At 44.3% G+C, this 20,531-nt stretch overlaps 1 long non-coding RNA gene across 1 annotated transcript in view; it reads right to left on the bottom strand.

Annotated features, from left to right (window-relative positions):
* The window catches only part of LOC115855130 (uncharacterized), a 43,357-nt gene extending 22,860 nt beyond the window's left edge, over window positions 1–20,497 (bottom strand). The window contains exon 1 of the long non-coding RNA XR_004040285.2: window positions 20,287–20,497. This is a non-coding gene — a long non-coding RNA (uncharacterized lncRNA). The remainder of the gene's footprint in view (window positions 1–20,286) is intronic.
* Window positions 20,498–20,531: the final 34 nt, after the last annotated feature.

Here is a 20,531-nt window from a genome sequence, read left to right as displayed (position 1 = left end):
CATATTCCAGTTACTGTTGGCTATGCCTTGACAAATCTGTTGGGGGACGTGGATCCGCATATCTGACAACACCTTGGGGACAGGCTTTAACCTCAGCCAACTTAGAGTATGTTGTACACAAGTGCCCTTCTGTCCAGATCCCCGAGGCTGTTTACCAATACTAGTTCCAATCACAAAACCAGCCTGAAGGATAGAGCCTCCCAAGAGTTTCACTAAAAAAAAAACAAAACAAACAAATGAAAAAAACATGGTCTTGGCTGTCCTGGCTCCTTCCTTTTCTGGGGCCCCATGCTTCCATCTTCCTTTTGCTCCTGTCCTGGCCTTGCCTACTAAACTTCCTAACTAAATTTCCCTCCTCTTGCCTTCAGGCAATGAAATTTCAGATGGTCCTCAGCCAAGGATATCAGCTCACCAACACTCAAGAATGACTTCATTCTACATGGGACCTTTGGATCAACCCCCCAGGACAAGTGGACAGAGACCTGACATGACAGCCAGCAAGAGGAGGGACCTTAAACCCCTCCACATCCCTCTTCAGTAGGAAGCATTTTAGAATACAGTAGGAAAGTAGAATGCATGTTTTCAGTAAAGAAGGTATGAGGAATGGAATTACACTTTATTGGGGGAAAAAAAGAAAGTATGTCTTAGAGCTGGTTGGTTTTGGATGGGAAAATAAGGGATGAACTAATATGGAAACAGAAAGTGATGAAAGATTGTGGAAAGGAACCCTGAAGGGGGAAAAAAAGGTTTTATGCATGATCAGGATTAATTAAATTTAGAATGAAGTTAAGTAACTGGATTTTGTTGTTAAGTAAGCTAGTACAAGACTGGAATTTGAACGAAGTTTCTTAGAGTGCTCCTTTTTGATAACAGATTGTGTGAGTTTCTGTCCCCTTAAGTGACCTGTATTTGTTTTTTAAATCTTTTTGTGATTTTGGTTAAATGAATAAGTATTGCTTCATAGAGACCTATGATCCTGTTGTGTTTTAAAACCTTTTTGATATTTTTAACAAATTTCCCAAATATCAAAATCTAACTTTTAGCCTCCAACTGACTCTGGGATGCTTTGAAGGAACCCTGAAACATCTCAGAGAGAAATGCTAAACTCATTAAATTTATTTGTTACGTTAAAATACTTGAGAAGCATTGTCAAGAGACTGGAGATGAACCTTAGGTTACAGTATATGGATAAATGCCATTAATATAGATATCCCAAATTTTATATGGAATTCCTAACATCTGATATGCCCTGATATAATGTTATCAGTCATAAGTCTAGTTAGTATCCTACAATGTTATATGTCACAGAAATATCCAAGTTTCTTGCCAATTGCATTGTACTCAAATCTTTAACCATGCTATTTTAAGTTTTGTCCTTTAAGGACAATCATTATTTTACACTGATGCTTTTACAAAATGAAGATCTTCAAGAAGACTCATAAAACAGATTTTTTTTAAACAAATATAAGTTTCTGATAGCCTCTAGATAATACCACTGAACTGGGCAGCAGTTCAAATAAACTGCTTTAATGACAAAACTCTAATGGAAAACCTGATGACAAAACTCTAGTGGAAAACCTGATGACTTCATCCAGATCAACAGAAATTAATACATGGGACAAAATGAACTGATAAATATGGTTTATAGCTTTATGACTACTTGGAAAATACACTAGCTTTAATCTTTGTTTTCCAAAAAAACCTTTCCTGTCATGCCATGACCTACAAGTTGTATTCTAGTGTCAGTGCAATGTATGATGTTAATTTGAGAGATTGCTCTTCTGAAGAAGGTTTACAATTACGTTGCCTGGATAGAAATAAGCTTAATTAAATATCGTAAAAACACATGAGAAATTCTTCAGTTAAAATGTTAGTATAGGGGCTTCCCTGGTGGCGCAGTGGTTGAGAATCCGCCTGCTAATGCAGGGGACACGGGTTCGAGCCCTGGTCCGGGAAGATCCCATATGCCACGGAGCAACTAAGCCCGTGCGCCACAACTACTGAGCCTGCGCATCTGGAGCCTGTGCTCCGCAACAAGAGAGGCCACGATAGTGAGAGAGAGGCCCGCGCACCGCGATGAAGAGTGGCCCCCGCTCGCCGCAAATGGAGAAAGCCCTCGCACAGAAACGAAGACCCAACACAGCCAAAAATAAATATAAAATAAATAAATAAATTTAAAAAAATTATTGTAAAAAAAAAAAAGTTAGTATAAAATGTGGGTGATGGCTAAAGATTTGATTCTATTTTGAGAGCTATTTTTTGTTTCACAGTTTTCCTTGTTTTAATTCATCTAGGGAATTCCCTGGTGGTCCAGTGGTTAGGACTCCACACTTTCACTGCCAGGGCCCAGGTTTGACCCCTGGTCAGGGAACTAGGATCCCACAAGCCATGTGGTGTGGCCAAAAAAACAAACAAAAAAACATAATTCACCTAAATATTTCACTCAGCGTGTTTGTGTCTGATATATATACATATACGTTATGTTCTTTAAGATATATACGTACACATATATAAATAAACAAATTATATATGTTATACATAAATAAAATAAAGATCAGTAGTGTACTATTACACTTAAAGAATTAAAATATTTCATCATGAATATTACTCATAATTAAAATTATATGGGAATAATAAATTTTTTACATTCTGTTGGATGCCCAAATTATAAAAAAATGATTCATAGGTTGTTTCATTGTAATTCACAGCCACATTAGTATTTTCATGTATACAGTAGGAACATTCAAAGTTGTTTGGCATATGATACTTCTGCATTTGTTAGAAATCATAATGTAGCACTGGACTCCTGAACGCCACCAGTAAGATAGCTTTAAAACTCAGTCCTCACAATACGAATGGAAAGAGCCTCACATTTACAGATTTCTAGAGAGTAAAATCATTCACCAGTTTTTGGTAATTGTTTTAATCTGTGTCCTTTGGGAAGAGAGACTAGGAAGGCATCTTTTAATAACCCACAGGTAGTTATCATGCTTATAATTAAGTGCATGAAAATAGTTCAGAGCTATTCACTGAATTTCACAACATTTTGTTTGGTCATTATATACATTTTTAAATTTATATATTTATTTTATTTTTGGCTGCGTTGGGTCTTCATTGCTGCGCATGGGCTTTCTCTAGTTGTGGTGAGCAAGGGCTGCTGTTTGTTGCAGTGCACGGGCTTCTCATTGCAGTGGCTTCTCTTGTTGTGAAGCACAGGCTCTAGGAGCACGGGCTTCAGTAGTTGTGGCACGTGGGCTCAGTAGTTGTGGCTCACGGGCTCTAGAGCGCAGGCTCAGTAGTTGTGGCACCTGGGCTTAGTTGCTCCACAGCATATGGGACCTTCCCGGCCCAGGGCTCGAACCCATGTCCCCTGCATTGGCGGGCAGATTCTTAACCACTGCACCACCAGGGAAGTCCCTTGGTCATTATATTTTATATGCACTAGACTGCATGTGAATAGTTGGTATTAGCAGCTAAAGTAAAAATTTATATATAAAAAATGACACACTCAAATTGCATGTAAGTATAGAGAATTTAGAACAAAAATGGGGCATCAAGACATTCACAGCCTTCTGAAATCAGCCGTTCTGCCTGGGTTTGCTCTGCTGGACACAGTGGGCATATCTAGAAATCACAAACAATTTTATGCTATGTTAGGCCATATTAGTCTACAATATTCAATTTTTTCTGATGAAGTAAATGAGTGAACATTTGAAAAAGGATGGATGCATTCAAGGTATGTTTTAATATCCTTTCATTTCCACAAAATAAAAATACATTTTATGTACCCTATATTTATGAAGAATTTTTCAATATTTAAGTCTTCGTTTTCAAATTTCAAGTAATTCACATAATTAATTGCATACCAAAACTATATTTGTCCCTGGTTAAAAAATACTTGATTATTTTAGCTACTAAATACTAAAGTTTGGTTAGTATCTACCAAACGTTTTAAATCTAAAACGTGGCTTGCATCTTAGAAAATGTTGACAAGTGTTAATACTATTGATTTTCAAGTTTTAAATGGTGTGTTACATTTCAGTGTACACTTTTCCTTTCACAGAACTGTGCAGTGTTAATTATTTTGGAAAAATGTCTCTGCACATGTGCTTATCCAGTTAGACCCTTTATGACCGTTCCCTTAATTCTTATCACAAAAATTGGACAAAGAAATTCTGCTATGCAGTTGATAAGCTGGTGATCGTATAACAGTTTTATAAAGTTGGATGATGAATTGGTCAGGAGCAGTACGACTGTGCAGGTGTGTCAAGGTCATTGATTTGACCTCGCTCTTGGTTGGGTTCGGTCTCTTCGGAGCAACAGCAGATGCCCACCTCCCACCCCCATCTCCCACCCCTGTGCAGTGATGTATCACCTGACTTTCTTGGCCACAAATATCCAGTCACAAATTAGCCTCTTTACCTTACTTGCCAAAGAGGAGATATTGTTCTATAGTATGTGAAGAGCTGCAGGACAACAGCCTCTGAATTAGAATTTAAAATATGTTTTCTTCCTCTATATGGCAAGGCATGTGAATACACCCATTTTCCCTTGAAACGGCCATGTAAGTCAACAGAAAGCAAGAAATACATTTATACTTTTGTTCCATTTGCCTGGTTCTCTACAGTTTGAGCTGTAATAGAATTATTCTAAGATCAGCTTTTGATATAATATTGTTTTAAATTTTAGTAATTCATAGTTAACAGCACTAATAATAGAACCGGTTAGAACCATGTACCAGTTTACTGCTAGAGGGATCATCCCCAGGGTTTAGTGATCACTAATCCCTCTTTCATGTTATCCTTCTTGTTAAGTAACATCAAAGAGATAGAGAAGAAATTCTGGGAAACAAAGAATGTGGGACCTCGGGAGGGTGAGAAAAACCCTCAGTTCCAAAAAAGTTCCGGAAGATGAGAGGTGGCTTTCTGAAGATGAAGTGTAAACCCAGAGGGAATTTTTTCCCCAGAGCGCAAGCCCAGGGCGCTCAGGTGAGAACCTGGGGCGCAGGTGGGCACAGGTGTGCGAGGTGTCACACGTGCTTTGCTCACTCATTGTCAGAGTCAGAGCCAAAGTCACTTTGTTCTGAGTTAAACTGCTTTTTCTGTGCTGTGAACATTTCGTATAAAACGCTTTTCATGTTTGAAATTTCCATTTTGTATCCGTCTCCCATCCTCCTGGATGTTCTCCAATGTGACGTGAGCAAGCTCTCGGGCGCCGACGCCAGTCTTTCCTGCCCTTGGCCTCTCCAAGTTGGCATCTGGCCATGAGGGAGGCTCGGCACTTCCCAGCCCCGAGCCCCGTGGGACTGACATTTAAGCAGTGACATCTGTTCCTATGGAGGGGAGGGTCAGGGTCAGAAAGCAGGAGACAACGGGGAGGGGCCTGAAGCCAGGGCTCCCTGGCTGCCTGGACACTGACCCTACCTCAGCTGAAGATCCCACATACCACCAACCCAGGGTCTCCTCATCCCCCAGTCGAGCTCCCTGTGGCTCCAGGATTTTCTTTCTTTCTTTTTTTTTTTTAAATTTATTTCTTTTTGGCTGCATTGGGTCTTTGTTGCTGCACGCGGACTTTCTCTAGTTGCGGGGAGCGGGGGCTACTCTTCGTTGTGGTGCACGGGCTTCTCATTGTGGTGGCTTCTCTTGTTGTGGAGCACGGGTTCTAGGGCGCGCAGGCTTCAGTAGTTGTGGCACACGGACTCAGCAGTTGTGGCTTGCAGGCTCAGTAGTTGTGGCTCACGGGCTCTAGAGCGCAGGCTCAGTAGTTGTGGCACACGGGCTCAGTAGTTGTGGCTCACGGGCTTAGTTGCTCCGTGGCATGTGGGATCCTCCTGGACCAGGGCTTGAACCCGTGTCCCCCACATTGGCAGGCGGATTCTTAACCACTGCGCCACCAGGGAAGTCCCTCCAGGATTTTCTGACAGGTGTTTCCTCCCCTCCTGCTTCTCCCCAGTACCAGATTTAAGAGCGGACAGCACGACAATGGCAGCGGATGGGCTGCAGGTCCCCACCTCACTTCCTGCCCCTACTTTTCATTGAAGCGTGGGAGAAGGAGAAAAGCTGCCACTGAAATGCAGGAGCTGGTACCCTGAGCCTGACTTTCCTGGGGGCCTCTAGCATGTCTACGTAAAACAGTACGTCTATATGCATCTAATCATATCCACAACAGTTTACCGTCCAAACCTTGCTCTGTATGCTCACGTTTTAAACGTTCTTAAGAAACGAGTCTGTGTTGAAGCCCCAGTGAGGGCTGACACTGAACGGGCAGGAGGAACCCCGGCTGCAGGGCCGACAGCTACCCAAGCCCGAGGCTGTAGGGCTACACGACAGCCAGCACCAGGGCGGGGGTCGGGGTGGCTGCTGGTCCCTTGAGAGGGTCAGAACCGCCTCCTCATCCACGGGACTGCGGTGGGCTATCAGGGGACCTCTGGCTGGGCAGGGGGCCCTGCTGCTGAGGCCTCCTTGGCCCCCCGGGGCAAGTGTCCTCCTGCCAAGGATGCTCTCGGGCTTGCCACTCAGCCTCCAGCTGTGCTGAGGCAGAGGCTGAAGGCCACGGGCAAGCCATAGGAGGCAGTGACTGTGGCACTGCCCGCCCTGCTTCTCCCTCGGGGAAGCAGCTCAGCACAGGGGTCACGAGATGGCTGCCCCTGCTGGCGCCCGCCACCAGCCCCAGCTGCACTCCGGGGAATGAGGAAGGGAGTGGAGTCCCTGCAGTCTGCTCGCACAGGCTTGGGGGGCTGGGAGGCAGGGGTCTCCGGTCCCTTTGCCTCTGCTGTCTGTCGCGGAGCAGGGCCTCCAGTGCGTGGTCTGGGCGTTCACAGCGACTCAGCTCGGGCTCAGGGTGGGCGTGGCCCCCAACCTGCAGTGGGTTAGAAGTCGGAAGACGAGCCCTCACAGTGAGACCTGCAGGCTGTGGTCGCCACACGTGAAGAACTGGAGGCCAGCACTAGCCCACGAAGCTGCCACCGCCAGTCCCTCTAGCACACACGCCGGGAGCCCGCGTGCAACGTCTTGCGGGCCCCACTGGAGCAGTGAGAGGCTGCGGACCCCACCCCGTGCCGTCTCTCCCACCCGGCCGGTCTGCGAGCCGGGCGCCGAGTCTGGAGAAGCTTCCCCTTCTTGCCCAGCCCCAGCGCAGTGCTGAGACCCTCAGGCTGCAGCTCCCGTGAAACGAGAGCAGAAGGGCCATTTAGACGTCTCAGAGCGAGGGTGGGGACTCAGCTTTGTGGCTTCACAGCTTGTTTACACCCCACTTCCACTGTTCAGACTGGTGCTGGAGAAAGACCACAGGGTCACAGGTAGGTATGGGAGCAAAGGGGGCAAAAGAGACCCCAGGCTGCCAGGATACAATCCTTTGTTCTCTTAGGGAGGAAGTAGGGCCCGGAGAGGGAGTGACTGGTTGAGGACCGCAGAGCAAAGACCACAGAAAAACATCTCTGAGGGGTGTGGCCACCGTGTCGGGCAGCTGTGCCGCGCTGACCCTGCCCTCATGTCAGTCTTGTGTGTTCCCTGCTTCAGCCAACCCCTCTCCAAGGGAGGCTGGTTCCTATCAGGGGCGAATGGGATTCATCAATCTCAATATGGAGGCTGGTGTGCTCGTTGCTACTGAGGTATCATTAGAGCTAGGCTGTTTTAATGGACAGAGCTAGGAAACAGACACACATAACCTCGTATATGTGACCATTATAAATCCCTGCTATAACTAATTCTAATCTAACCTCTTGCAACTGCTCTCCCCTTCCCTCCTCAGTGTCTGTATCTCCTTTCTCGAGTGGGGAAAACTGTGGGTCCCAATAATACTAATCACTGCTCAGTTATTTAATCATGTATTCAGTTACATAATACAAAAATAATTCTAGAATTCTACACCATACTACTGCAAAAAACAACCTACTAGTAGCTTTCAGAATTCTTTGCAGTTATTTCTGTCTTTGGCCTAAGCACATATAACAAAATTATCGTATTGATATTTCAATCTACTTGGCCTGGTTCTTTTTATTTCTCCTGTGTGACTGTAGTGTTCATTTGAAACACAGCGAAGTCCATGCCCTTATCTTTGTATTCAATTTTAAATGTTTTAAGCCCAACCTTGTTTATTTTGTTTTATTATTGAATATATAAAAAGTTCCCGAATCACAGCTGTCCAAAATGTATACTCAGATGAGTCACTCTTCCTTTTATCTTTCCACTATTTCAAACCAGACCCATCACTGGCTGATAGAGCTCACCTCTCTGACACCCCTGTCCCCATCTTGTGAGCCCAAGGAATCTCATCACAGCCAGCCAGGTTTCTGTCACTGAGCTTACCGACCACCCACTTAAATTCCAGCCCGTGGGAATGCAGCACTTCTTTCCCAAGAACATAATTAAAAGTAAAATTAAAGCAGAAATAAATAAAAGCACTGATTTCAGTGTTCCTGGGAGGTCGCTGCTCCTGCCTTCTCTGTGCAGTGATCCCTTGGCATCCCGGTCCTCGGGGCTCTTCGGGGATAAACCCGGGTCTGGATGGGGGTGGCCTGGGGCAGAGCGGCTGCCAGATCAACAGCAGTACATGAGCGAGGCTGAACAACACTGAAAGCCTAGTGGGTTTAGGAAGGCAAGCAAAACTTTTAAATCTGGCTCACAGAGAATATTTTCTTTCCCTTTATCAACGCTCAGCTAGTGCCTTCTGGGTTCCATCCTCCGCAGGCGCGCTACGTAGAGACCGGTTTCAGCTTAGTAACTGACCGCTCACGTTTTCCATTGGCCAGGGCGCCCACGGCCCACTGGCGCAAGACGCCATTGGCTAAAATCCTTGTCCGTCTGTTGGCCAATTCCGCGCCTCTGTGTTGCCGGGAGACAGCATCCTGCCCAGCAACGGGAGGCGGACAATTGCCGTTGGCCTAGGTGCTGAGGTTGGCTGGGGCGGTTCCCGCTGCGGAGGCGGCTCCCCTGCCGCGCTTTGCCTCAGTCCCCGTCCCGGGTCCCAAGGGGTGGAGAGCTGGCGGCGCGGAGGGCGGAGGATCTGCAGGGTCCGCCGTGTGGGCGCCCCGGGGGCGGCTTCGGGCTGGCACCTGGGCCCCGCAGCGGGGGTCCGCCGTTGTCCCGGTCTCGGGGCGGCAGCCCTTCCCCGCGCTGACGCCGCACCGCGAGGGTCTGTGCAGCAGGGCTCAGGCTGGGGCGGGTGTCGGCCTGCATGGCCCCTCCCCCCGGCCCCAGCAGGGTCTGTTGCCCACTTCCTTAAAGATAGGAATCCTTCCGCCACTTCCCTGGCCCCTCGGAGTTTCCAGGGTCTTTTGTACTTCTAGCCACCTATGATGGAAATTCCTGTGTCAGGCCAAGTCCGTTCCTGGGTAGCTTCCTTCCTCTGCCTGATCTAACAGATGGGTCATTTGTCTTCTTGGCTTTGTTTTCCCTGTTATTTTGTGATTTTTGCCCCCTTTTCTTCCTCAGCTTGCAATTGACATGTAGGAACATATGCCACCAAATTAAAAATGTTCACTGATGTATATTGAAATTTTATTATTATTCTCACCTACAAATTTTTTTAATATATTGTCTCTCAATTCATGGTATAGCAAATTGGCAGATTTTCATTTCTAGAGGGCATTTGACATAATTTGTACATTTTTTCTTACAGGAATTGATTTACTTACTTCTAAATTTTTCTCACCTATATTTCATCACCTATTGTCACTTAAAGAAAAGCTTTTGTGCTTCTTGTAGGATGGCTGGGCTTTTCTCAGAGACTGGGTAGGGCTGGGGTAGAGGAGGTTCGAGGTGGGAAGTGGCATGTGTACATTCCCAAAACGGCTTTTATAAAAAGAATAGTTAAGAATCACTAGTAGAAGTGGAATATACATCAGTAATTATTGAACTCAGTGAAATACCATTTACCTGTGGCTTCCCTTTAAGATTAAGGAGTCTGTGTTGCCATGGTATCTGGAATTTATCTGAATCCTGTTTGCCTGATTTTGTAGTCTCTGGATTCTCCCTCAATGTCTCTGGTCACTCAGAGTTTCTTGTTTTCCTTAACTCTTGGACATTCACAGGAATTTCTCTGGAATGGGGACACTTTCCTCTCTGTTACAGCAGTATTTTCCCAGGAGTTTCCTGATTCTATTTTCACAGGTAGGTCAATGTTTTCCTGATTTGGGTTACTTTTGTGATTTTATCTCATTTTCCACCTGAATTTATAATTAGATTTGGGATACAAATGACAAAGTATACACTTGTAAGTAAATATTATATTCATTAGAATACTAAACCACCCTGACAGTAAACAGGTAACAATCTTTTTAATGGTTCCATTAAAATTAAACAGAATCTCTTCAACTAAAACTTCCTAGCTATCCTCAAATAATGTTAAAAACCATCCCATCCAAATATGAATTGCCTTAAAATGTATGCTTTTTTTAAAAAAATATTTATTTACTTGGCTGCACTGAGTCTTCGTTGTGGCATGTGAGATCTTCGTTGCGGCATGTGGGATCTTTAGTTGCGGCATGCAGGATCTAGTTCCCTGACCAGGGATCCAACCCAGGCCCCCTGCATTGGGAAGCGTGTAATCTTAACCACTGGACCACCAGGGAAGTCCCAAAATGTATGTATGTATTATTATTTTATTTTATTTTATTTGCGGTACACGGGCCTCTCACTGTTGTGGCCTCTCCCGTTGTGGATCACAGGCTCCGGATGCGCAGGCTCAGCGGCCATGGCTCACGGGCCCAGCCGCTCCACGGCATGTGGGATCTTCCCAGACCGGGGCACGAACCCGTGTCCCCTGCATCGGCAGGTGGACTCTCAACCACTGCACCACCAGGGAAGCCCTGTATGTATTTTTTTTTTTTTTTTTTTTGGCAGTATGTGGGCCTCTCCCGTCGCGGAGCACAGGCTCTGGACGCGCAGGCTCAGCGGCCATGGCTCACGGGCCCAGCCGCTCCGCAGCATGTGGGATCTTCCCAGACTGGGGCATGAACCCGTGTCCCCTGCATCGGCAGGCGGACTCTCAGCCACTGGGCCACCAGGGACGCCCTGTATGTATTATTAATAGTAAGATTTTGGTAAGTCAGTGGTGTTGGTGAATGTTAAAGCTTGGTGTATTTGGGAAATTGGCTTCTGAAAAATGTGTTTTCATTGAACTGATCAGAGATAACATATTGTGTTCACTAGTTATGATGGGAGTGGCCTTCTAGAGCAGACGACTGCACTAATACAATAAGCATCTCTGCAGAATAAGGAGGCGATTTTTAGATAATCTTTAAAACTGGAACTCTTCCTTGGAGCGAGGGTGCATTACTCATAGAGTGGGAGCTCTCCTGCCTCAGCTCTGAGCACTAGAGTAGGCATTTCCTACCTTGCTTACGGCCATGTCTGACCTCAAGTGCAGTTGACCATTCTTGAGGCCAACTCTTACCCTCCCCACTCTGGGGTCACACAGCCTCAGGACCATCCAGGAGTCTCTACTGTCTTGGGTGCCCCCGAGGCCTCTGTTCCCACTGCCTGAGTTGCGGTTGCTGTGTGCACATGGCTTGGCCTCTCCCGTAAAGTCACAGGCTCTGTGGGGAACAACAGCATCTTGTCCACTGTCCTGCCTTCCTGGTAGCACAGCTTCCTGACGACCACTCATGCAGAGTGTCTTCTGTAAAAGCAGAGTATTTGGCTTGTTTTCTCAAATGAATAATTCCTTGGTGGGGATGATGCATAGAGGTAAACTCGACCATTGATTTTACCAGGTGGTGGGACCTACATACAACATCTGGTGTTGATGGCCTATGATTCTTTGTGAGATTATAGCCACGCTGAAACCACCCTATGGGTAAACATGGAGTTGGCTATGAACCCTGGTCTCAGTGACAAAGAGTAGACAAAGATAAATGTCTCCTTCCTCGAGGTGTCTCTGATTTCTTTCCGTCTTCCAGATTCTCTCTCATTAAACTTTTCCTCAGAAGGAAAAGTATTTTTTCTCAGTCAAGCCTCTCACTTTGTAAGTCTTATACATGAGTGAATTTTAATTTCACCCTGTATAGCCTTCAAAATAACTCTTAGTTTTCATTCTGCAGTTTTTTTTTTAATTTCTTAGACTGTCAGATATTAATCACCTGAGGCATGGTTTCCTCGGCCCAGTCTAATCTAATCTAGGTATCGGCATCCAGTTGTCCGATGTAGAAATGACCAGTTAGTGACAGGATGGCTCTGCCTTTGTGTGTGTTTGGCCCACATCTGCAAGAGCCACTGCTTCCTTTCAGACAGTGTGCGTTTCCCATCCATGCTGAATGCATTTAGATATTTTCCAATGGCCTTAAGCCAAGCAGTCTGCGAATTTACTAATGAAACACCAGATTCATTAGTATGTAAATTATGGGTTCATTTTTACGCCCAATTGTAAGTTGGCTTATAAATTCATAAGCTTAATTCTGTTTTAGAAAGCTATTTTTTTTTTGTCAAGAAAGTTAAAAGCTCTTACAGTTTGAGTCAGGTTTTTTTTCTACTGCTGTGTTGAACTTTAAGTGATACACAGATACTGAACTTAGGTTAACCCTACAATTTGTTGAATTTTACATATGTATATACCCATGAAAATATTAAAAAAAAATTTTATTGGGGTATAGTTGCTTTACAATGTTGTGTTAGCTTCTGCTGTACAACGAAGTAAATCAACTATATTTACACATATATCCCCTCCCTCTTGGGCCTGCCTCCCACCCCCCCACGCCACCCAGCTAGGTCACCAACTGAGCTCCCTGTGCTATACAGCAGGTTCCCACTAGCTATCTATTTACACATGGTAGTGTATATATGTCATTCCTCATCTCCCAATTTGTCCAACCCTCCCCTTCCCCCGTGTCCACACGTCCATTGTCTATGTCTACGTCCCTATTTCTTCCCTGGAAATAAGTTAATCTGTATCATTTTTCTAGATTCTACATATATGTGTTAATATACGATATTTGTTTTTCTCTTTCTGACTTACTTCACTCTGTATGACAGACTCTAGGTCCATCCACCATTGGGTCTCTACAAATGACCCAATTTTGTTCCTTTTCATGGCTGAGTAATACTCCATTGTATATATGTACCACATCTTCTTTATCCATTCATCTGTCGATGGACACTTAGGTTGCTTCCATGTCCTGGCTATTGTAAATAGAGCTGCAGTGAACATTGTGGTACATGACCCTTTTTGAATTATGGTTTTCTCTGGGTATATGCCCAGTAGTGGGATTGCTGGGTCATATGGTAGTTCTATTTTTAGTTTTCTAAGGAACCTCCATACTGTTCTCCATAGTGGCTGTATGAATTTACATTCCCACCAACAGTGCAAGAGGGTTCCCTTTTCTCCACACCCTCTCCAGCATTTATTGTTTGCTCTTCATTTTCTAGTTGCCTAAGGTGGTATCTTAATGATTTTGGATCTTTTTTCTTTTCTAATATATTCATTCAATACTATAAATTTCCTTCTAAGCACTGCTTTCACTGCATCTCATAAATTTGTTGTTGTTGTTAATTTTTATATCAGGTTCAGCAGCTGAGAAATAGCATACTTTTATATATATATATATAATATATATTTAATTGGGGTATAGTTGCTTTACAATGTTGTGTTAGTTTCTGCTGTACAGCAAAGCGAATCAGCTATATATATATATATATCTCCTCTTTTAAGTTGTACTTTCACTTTCATTTAGTTTGAAATATTTAAAAATTTCTCTTGAGAGAGTTCTTCTTTGACCCATTTGTTATTTAGAAATTGTTTTGCTTGTTATTTAGAATTGTGTTGTTTAATCTCCAAGTGTTTGGAGATTTTCCAACTATCTGTTGGAAAATTTCTAGTTTAATTCCATTGTGGTCTGAGAACATATTTTGTATGATTTACTTTCTTTTAAATGTGTTCGACTGTTTTATTGCCCAGAATGTGGCATATCTTGGTGAATGTTCCAGATAAACTTGAGAAGAATGTGATTTCTGCCCTGATTGGATGATGTAGTCTGTAAATGTCTGTTAAGTCCAGTTGATTGATGGTGCTGTTCAGTTCAACTATGCCCTTCCTGGATCTGCCCATTACTGATATGCAGTGTTGAAATCTCCAGATATAATACTGGATTAATCTATTTGTCCTTGCAGTTCTATCAGTTTTTCCCTCACAGATGTTGATGCTGTGTTGTTAGTGTATATACGTTAAGGATTGCTATATCTTCTTGGAGGTTTGAATCCTTTAGCACCATGTAATGCCTCTCGTTATCTCTGATAATTTGCCTTGCTCTGAAGTCTGCTTTGTCTGAAATTTATGTAACTACTCTCACTTCCTCTTGATTAGTGTTAGCATAGTATAACTTTCTCCATTCATTTACCATTAATATATCTGTGTCTTTATATTGAAAGGTTTCTTGTAGTTGACACAGAGTTAGGTCTTGGGTTTTTCTGGTTTTCTGTACTGCTTCATGGTTTTTTGTTTGTTTTGTTTTTAATTCACAAGGACAGTCTCTGTCTTTTAATTGATGTAGTTAGACCATTAACAAAGTGATTATTGATATAGTTAGGTAAATATCTACCATATTTGTAGAATGTTTGTTACTGTTACTGTTACATATTTGTTACTGTTTTCTATGCATCGCCCTTATTTTTTCCTTACTTATCATATTCTTTTCTGCCTTTTTTATTTTAATAGAGCATTTTATAAGATTCCATTTTTCTCCTCTCTTAGCATATCAATTATACTTAAAAAAAATTTTTTTGTAATGGTTGCCCTAGAGTTGGCAACAAACATTTACAACTAATCCAAGTTCATTTTCAAATAACACTGTACTGCTTCATGGTAACACAAGAATCTTATAACAGAATATTCCCAATTCCTTCTTCCTAGCTCTTATTACAGCTATAATTACTGACTACATTGTTGCTCTTACTTTGAACTGTTACCTCTTTGAATAGAAAAATAAAGGTTTTTGTTTTACCTTCACTTATTCCTTCTCTAACTCTTCATGTAGATCAGAGTTTCTAACCTTTATCCTTTTCTTTCTCTCTAAAGAACTTGTTTTAACATTTCTTGCAAGGCAGGATGACTGGCAACAAATTCTCTCAATTTTTGTTTTTCTGAAAAAGTCTTTATTTCTCCTTCACTTTTGAAGAATAACCTTGCAGGGTATGGAATTCTAGTTCAGTGTTTGGTTTTTTTTTTTTTTCTTTCAATACTTTCAATATTTCACTCCACTCTCTTCTTCCTTGTGTGGTTTTTGAAGAGAAACCTGATGTAATTCTTATGCTGATTCTCAATAGGTGAGCTGTTTTTGGCTTTTGTTTCTTTTCCTCTTACTCACCTCAGGATTTTCTTTTATTGTTCTGTTTTCTGCATATATGACATGTCTAGTTGTAATTTTTTTGGTACTTATCCTGCTTGGTGTTCTTTGAGATTCCTGTGGTTTGGTGTCATTATTTTGGAAAATTCTCGGCCATTATTATTTCAAATATTTTTTTGTTTTTTTCTCTTTTTCCTCCTGTTGATATTCCCTTTACATGTTAGTCCATCAAAGTTCTTTGATATTCTCTTTCATTTAAAACTTTTTTTCTCTTTGCATTTCTGCATTGGAAGTTTCTGTTGGCATATTTTTTCAGGCTCACTGATTCTCTCCTTGGATGTGTACAGTCTGTTGATGAGCCCATCAAAGGCGTTCTTGATTTCTGTTAATGTTTATCTCCAGCACTTCATTTTGATTCTTCCTTAGAATTTCCATTTTTCTGTTTATATTACCCATTTGTTATTGCATGTTGTCCACTTTTTCCATGAGGGCCCTTATAATTCCAAAATCTCTGCCGTGTCTGAGTCCGATTCTGACACTTACTCTCTTCAAACTGTGTTTTTGTCTTTTAGTCTTCCTTGTAGACTTCTGGTTGAAAGTGGAACATGATGCATTGGGTAAAAGGAATTGAGGTAAATAGGCTTTTAGTGTGAGGCTTCACGTTTATCTGGCTAGGAGGCAGGTTGCTTATTGTTTCCTATAGGTGTAGGTGATGATAGAGGCTAAAATTTCCTCTTTGGTGTATTTGTTTTTGTCTCCCCTGTTGTCCTTGGGTTTCCCTAGAGACTACTTCTTTTTTTTCTTTTTCTTTTGCAGTACGCGGGCCTCTCACTGTTGTGGCCTCTCCCGTTGCGGAGCACAGGCTCCAGACGCACAGGCCCAGCGGCCACGGCTCACGGGCCCAGCTGCTCCATGGCATGTGGGATCTTCCCAGACCGGGGCACAAACCTGCATCCCCTGCATTGGCAGGCGGACTCTCAACCACTGCACCACCAGGGAAGCCCAAGAGACTACTTCTTAAGTAAGGTCTGAGCTCTGCAGTTCTTGCAGCTGTACCCCCTCTTATTATACAACGTCCCTATTGGTGTATTGTTAATGTGTGGGGCCGGGGAAGCAGTCTATCCGCTTATGATTAGGTCTCAGTATTTATTTAATCTGTACTCCTGGGCTGTGACCTTTACAGTGCTTCTCAGATTGTTCTATTCCAAGCTCCCCCACCTCAGGTGAGACAGGAAGGCTAGAGAAGACTGGAGTTGGGTATTGCCCTTCCCATGTGTGGCAGGCAGGCTGGAGGAGGCTGAGTTGGGTTCTCTCCTTCCCCTCTGTCAAGTAGGCTCCAATAAAACCCCAGTAGGTTAGGTTCTGGTGGAATAGTTTCCCTTGAGGGCAGACTTTTGTGAAGGAGAACAGAATACTCTGGGTATATTCAAAATTTTTACTTTTCTCCTGCCCCTACCAGGAGCACAAGGGGGTGTTTGGTTGCTGGGAGTAAAATTAACAAAAGTGTGAAGACCCCTCTAAGACTGGCACCCCTGGAGTTTTTAACTTTCAAGCTTGTCCACACTGAGCCTCTGGCCATTTTCCAATTAACGTGTAAGTTTTAATATCCTGGTACTAGCTCCAGTAGTGGCTTCTGCTCCGGTAAGTTTTGATTCCCTGTATTTTTCTGTCTCTACAATTTTGGGGTCAATTATCTGTTAGATCTGAGAAGAGCTGTTGATTTCCAGCTTCTTCAGCTTTTTTCTTGTTGTGAGGCTGGGAGAGATAACTTGAAGCTCCTTACACCTTGGACTGGAATCTGGGAGTCAGTTTTTTGTTTTGATAGGATATGGGTGGGCATGACAAGTTTGCCTGCAGGTCAGATTGCCAGCTACAGCTGTTGAATCAGTGCTGGATGAGGGGGCAAAAAGAGCACTGGCTGCCCCATGAACTCCCTGCACCTCCCAGGGTCTAAGGGTCACCCTGCTCCAAATCACCAATGTTGTTGCTCTCTCTCACTGCTACACAATCAGTGTATTCAGAAGTTACAACTTTATCTTTTCAACAATTAACCCAAATCCATGCCCAGACTTTTCACATGAAGGTGTGGATCGGGACAAAGGCATTTTTCCAAAAATTTCAGAGACTCACTGTATCTCCCACTTTGCCCTATGTGGGCCAGTGAAAGGGAAATCAGAAAGCAGTGTACCCAGCCAAGTGATTATTATTCTCATGATTCAAGACTGTGTCACTGCAACAAGAAAATTCAGTTGAACGAACCAGAATTAAATTTTATTTTCATCCCTTATGATTCCTTCTGGATAGCCACCTGCAAGGGATAACACTCAGGCTTGCCCGTTGTTGCTCGAGGGTGAAACAAGGAAGCACCATGCCCAGGAATGGTCAAGGTGGATACCTAAATTTTTATAATAGTCTGTATAACGTCACATATCTCCCTACCACTTTTTCTTGAACATTATCCAGGAATCAGGCAAATGGAGATGATCCCTATTTAGAAACAGCAGAGTTCGGTAACTGGGGTAGACAGAATAGTGGCCTCCAACTATGTCCACTTCCTATTCTCTGGAACGTACATGGCAAAAGTGACTCTTCATACGTGACTAAATTATGAACCTTTAAATAAGGAGATTACTCTGGATTATCCAGGTGGGTACAATTTAATCACAAGGATCCTTATAAGCGAAAGATGGAGGTACTAGACAGTAACAGAGATACAGCCTGGTAAGAAAGACTCAGCGGGGCACTGCTGGCTTTGAAGATGGACGAAGAGGCCATAAGCCAAGGAATGCTGGAAAAGACTAGGAAACGGATTCTCCCCGAGAGCCTTCAGAAGGAATCCATTCTGCCAATACCTTGATTTTAGCCCAATGAGACCCATTTTGGACTTCTAGCCTCCAGAACTGTTAAATTTGTGTTGTTTTAAGCCACTAATTTGCAGTAATTAGTTACAGCAGTAATGGGAAATTAATACAGTAACCAAACAACCCAACTCAGGTGAGTAGAACAGGAAATGATGGAGTTTGGCAGGTCCCTTGATTACCTTGACTGTAAGTCATTGTTGTATAGACTTTGTTACAAAAGATGGACCACTGTTAGGTGGCAAATGGGCCAGACAATCAAAAACATGATGAGAGCTTAGTTTCGTTTCATTTCAAGGGCCAAGTCAATGTGTCCAGAATTAGCTGGTAACACGTTCTGAAAACGTGTCAGCAGTGGTGAGACATCACTGGTAGCCCTGAGAAGGGGTCAAAGGACAGATATAGTTTTCCAGGAGTAAGGAGATCAATGCCCCAAATAATGTGTCCTCTTTTAACACAAAACCAAGGGGCCAACTTTTGGCAGGAGGTACAAGGCTCCCTCAGTGGACTAGGCATAAGGTTTGCCACCTCCAAGTTACCTGCTGGCTTCTACATCAGGAGCGTAAAATCCTCCACTTCTGCCAGTCCATGATGGGGGATACATTGGAATTTCCATTGTGATGACTACTGCAGGTGGTAGTCAGTGATCAGGGAGAGGCAGGCTTCATAGCTTAATTCTGTTTGTTTCCATCAAAGATGGGCGTCTATGCAACTGACCTAGACAGTCTGATAGGCAGCCACAATTTGTTTTTACAGTCTGCAGCCCCAAAGAATAACGTCTTTAATCTGTCAGTCAGCACTCTTCAAAGTGACAGACCAGACAGCTAGACCACTGGCGGCAATTCAAGGGCCAAAAGATCAAAGTGAGTGTTGGCCAGAGCTATGAGAACGGCCTCAGTTCTGTCCACTGAGGAGACTACGTCTGCTCTCGTATCTACATACCTGGAGAGCCACTGTGGCCTGCTGGACACCGAAGCCAAACCATTAGTGAGTTAAGCCCAGCCTTTAAGGGAACATCTGTGAAGCAAGGACCCTACTGACCCAGTGAATGTGCCTGAGGTGACGGAGAGGGGCAGAGAGGATAAGGTTTCAACCAGAGAGTAGCTGCCAGTTCTTGTAAAGCTGAGCTGCTGCTGGGGCTACACCAGCTGTGATCCCAAGAACAGGGCTTCCATTTGAACAGAAAGGCCTGATTAGCCAGGCACCTACTGCCCCCAACACCCAAAGAGTCTGCTAGGGTGCTGTGATTCGCTTCTTTTCCCCCTAAACCAAATTTCTTCAGAGGAATTTTAAATTCTGGCCTTTCCTGTGTCCTGAATCTGAGACGGACAGGAGAGATGCGCTTTTTTAAGACTAAGTTGACATGGGCCTCTGGCCTGAGTTAGCTCACTGTCCCCGAGGTCTGGAAGCCTGTCACCCAAGAAGCCTGGGCTGTTCCTTCGGCTCAATGTCATCCTGGTTCCGCAGCAGGTCGGCCTTGTGTAGACTAACACAGGCCCTCCAAACACTCCTGATGCCAGGCTAGGCCCTGGTTCAGACAGCAAGTGCAATAACCTCAGTCCCCCACGAAACAATACTGAAAAACAGCCTCAGACAAAGAATGGTTACATTTTTTTATCTGAAGAAAAAAAGGTAAAAATTACAAATGATGTTTAAGTTACACAAAGGAGTACAGAGCGAAAGATGTCTCCCTCACTCCCTTGACTTCTGCTCTCTCACGAGGCAGCCACTGCTATTTTCTGTCCTTTCACATTATTTTTATGAGCGCACGAACACATCTGTCCTTTCTACTTCCATCTCGAGGTCCCCGTCGGTCAGGCATGGCCTTGTTGCTCTGAACCGCGCAGCCCGGGGCCGCACGGCGCCCCCCCGCGACTCGGCATCTGGCCGACCCGCACCTCCACTCCCACGCGCCCGGCACGGACGACCCCAGGGCCTCCTCCCCGGGCACACACACCGCAACGCCGCTAGACCCCAGGAAGCGGAATCGCTGAGCCACCGAAACGCGCGTTTAAAACCGAAAGACAGCACCACCCCCTCCAAGAGGTGCAGACCCGCAACCGAGATGCTCGCGCTCTCCAGAGCTCTCCCAGAGCACTACCGACTTTCTGATCGCGGGGAAACTGGCACCCGAAAGTTTCGACTTGCGTTTACCTCGTCATCTGTAAGGCGGGTCGTCCCTTTGCATATCTAAACGCCCTCTGCACTTCCAACACCGCTTTGGGAATTTGCTTCCGGGCCCAACGCCCAAATCACTCCGTCCCTTTTGCCCCGACTTAACATGGCGCTGACCGCAGCTACTTCCGAGATCCTGGAACACCAAATCGTCCCGGCCAGCATCAAAGAGGGCGTCCAGGCCCGCAGCCTCCAGTCTGCGCACGCTCTGCTCGCCTCCACGC

Source organism: Globicephala melas, chromosome 13, assembly GCF_963455315.2.
Source record: "Globicephala melas chromosome 13, mGloMel1.2, whole genome shotgun sequence".
NCBI classification, from domain to species: Eukaryota; Metazoa; Chordata; class Mammalia; order Artiodactyla; family Delphinidae; genus Globicephala; species Globicephala melas.
The sequence above is the reverse complement of the archived record's forward strand: the minus strand, read 5'-3'. Positions and strand labels throughout refer to the sequence as shown.